The sequence below is a fragment of the Coffea eugenioides genome, unplaced genomic scaffold (genome assembly GCF_003713205.1).
Source record: "Coffea eugenioides isolate CCC68of unplaced genomic scaffold, Ceug_1.0 ScVebR1_2360;HRSCAF=3375, whole genome shotgun sequence".
In the NCBI taxonomy this organism is placed as follows: domain Eukaryota; kingdom Viridiplantae; phylum Streptophyta; class Magnoliopsida; order Gentianales; family Rubiaceae; genus Coffea; species Coffea eugenioides.
Genome location: NW_020862840.1, coordinates 22,501 through 25,000, shown reverse-complemented (window position 1 = coordinate 25,000; position 2,500 = coordinate 22,501). Strand labels below are relative to the sequence as shown.

At 35.5% G+C, this 2,500-nt stretch overlaps 1 non-coding gene across 1 annotated transcript; it reads left to right on the top strand.

Moving 5' to 3' along the window:
- The first annotated feature begins 490 nt into the window (after positions 1-490).
- TRNAD-GUC lies at positions 491-564 on the top strand. Its single transcript has one exon. It is a non-coding gene; the product is annotated as a tRNA-Asp (tRNA).
- The last annotated feature ends 1,936 nt before the right edge of the window (positions 565-2,500 follow it).

Here is a 2,500-nt window from a genome sequence, read left to right as displayed (position 1 = left end):
GATTAGAATGAACGATTCATGAATGACAAATCGCAAAATTCTCTACACCTAGAAAAGGCAGAAAGATCCAATCAGACCATTACATTATATTGACAATTTCAAAAAACTGTTCATACTATGATCATAGTATGATGGCGGTTGGGCAAGTAGGCCCCCATCGTCTAGTGGTTCAGGACATCTCTCTTTCAAGGAGGCAGCGGGGATTCGACTTCCCCTGGGGGTAGGGTACTACGAAAGGAAGTTAATCATGGATTATCAATACAATAAGTCTAAAAGTGATTCTTCCTGGGTCGATGCCCGAGCGGTTAATGGGGACGGACTGTAAATTCGTTGGCAATATGTCTACGCTGGTTCAAATCCAGCTCGGCCCAATAATTCGCCCAATTCGCCAATCCAATCTATCACGAGAGGGTATAACCCCCTATCTTTCATAAAGACTCGATGCGGAGATAAAAAGAATAAAAATCTCTGCAAGATCCCTTTTTTCGCTGGGATTGTAGTTCAATTGGTCAGAGCACCGCCCTGTCAAGGCGGAAGCTGCGGGTTCGAGCCCCGCCAGTCCCGACGGATCCAATAAATACAGCAATAAAATCCATCTCCCCCTTTCATAGTTCATAGAAAGGGGGGCCGGGGCATAAGTTCATTCCCAAATCAAAAGGGGGGTTAAGTTCTATTTCTTTACTTTTGGTAGGATAAAAACATATGTGGGTGGATTATTACAATTAGTAGTAGCATTATAGTAAGTATTCCAAGAAATACTGAGTCTGCTTTTTCGATTGTTCCCGATCCGTGGATAGAATACTGTATGTTTTTGGGGGGGGGGAGGGCACGCATACACAAAATGGAATTCACAATCAAAAATGAATTTAACTTTAACAAAATTCTTCTGATAGATTAAATAATTCAATTTCTCTTTCTGACTCTGGTTTTGCGTAACCTAAATTACTAATTGAAAAATAGATTTCTCATTCAGATTGCACATTGGACTTTTGATATATATTCCCAGCACTAATAATCTACGGAGGGGGGAGTAAAAGGCAGATCAACCAAAGATCCAATTTCTCTTAGCAAGGGAATAAATAATTTGTTTCTATTCTTTTTTTTTGTTTTGTTTGGATTTGTAACTGCGTGACTAATGAAAGTGGAAGGGCGATCTGATGATACTTGATCAGATTATTGTACACGAAAGGCGGAGGGTAGGTTATAGAAAAAAAGAACGGAACCAAATAAAGGAATTATGGATTGGGTCAGGAATACTGGTTGGAATTCGGTTATGGATAAAAGAACTTCCTATGTTATACTATTCCATTTTCGACGACGAATTTATTTGATAGCTCAGATATTGTTATTCATGATATTGATCCGATTCAAAACCATCGAGAGGTAATTCATTCATTGAATTTACAGGCGAAAGGTTTAACATCTCTATGGGATTAAATCCCGAGTTATTGCGAAAGAAAAAAAAAAGATTAGATTATGGAAGTAAATATTCTTGCATTTATTGCTACTGCACTATTCATTCTAGTTCCTACGGCCTTTCTACTTATAATTTACGTAAAAACAGTCAGTCAAAATAATTAATTTGAATTAAACTTGACTTATGAGTTCTTATCAAAAGTTTTCGAAATCAAATGAAAAGTATTCCAATTTTAGTGTCTTAAATTGAAATTAAATAATGATCGGCAGTATTCTAATAGCTAGATCCTATGGTCGAAAGATTCATCTACCATAGGATCTAGCTATTAGAATTATTGTGGTGTATAAAGATAAAGTTGTATAATGTGTAAAGTACAACTTTACAAAATATACAATAAAGATAGAGGCTTAATTTAATATATATTAATCTCTCCAATATTAGTCTTCATATATTTGTATGTGGATATCCATTCCATATATGGAATGGGGTTGGCATAGCACCCAATTCTATTTATTTGTTCCATCTATTTGTATTGTATTGGTTTCGATCAATCTAAAATAATTGTTTTGTTCTTACGTCTTATCGTTCTAATTACTAGACTTTTTTTTTATGAATTTCAATCTGAACTCGGTATCTATTGAAAGAAAAGAATAAAATCAATGAGGGAAAAGGATATAGGCCATGCCATATTTTAATAAAATCATTAGCAAACATTCCGAAGAAGTAATTGATTGAACCATCAACAGTAGTTCCACGGGCACTTCTCGGATTTCGAAAAGGAATAGTAAACTTCGCCAATTTTTATGGCCTGAACCATAATATAAAATGGAAGTCGATAAAGTATAAATAAAATTTTAAAAATTATAAAACAAGTGGTAAATATGCAATATGTGACTCGCCTGAGGGAGGCTCCTCTTATGTATAGCATCTCCTTAGACAACCACTATGTCTATACCGCTTTTCATAGAAAGTGCGTATACACTTAACAAAACGACTTCTTCTTTTTAAAGAGGGACTAAACAATCTGGTCTTCTTCAGCACCCACCTATAAGTCTGGTAAAAGACCGTTGATTGGAATAGAAC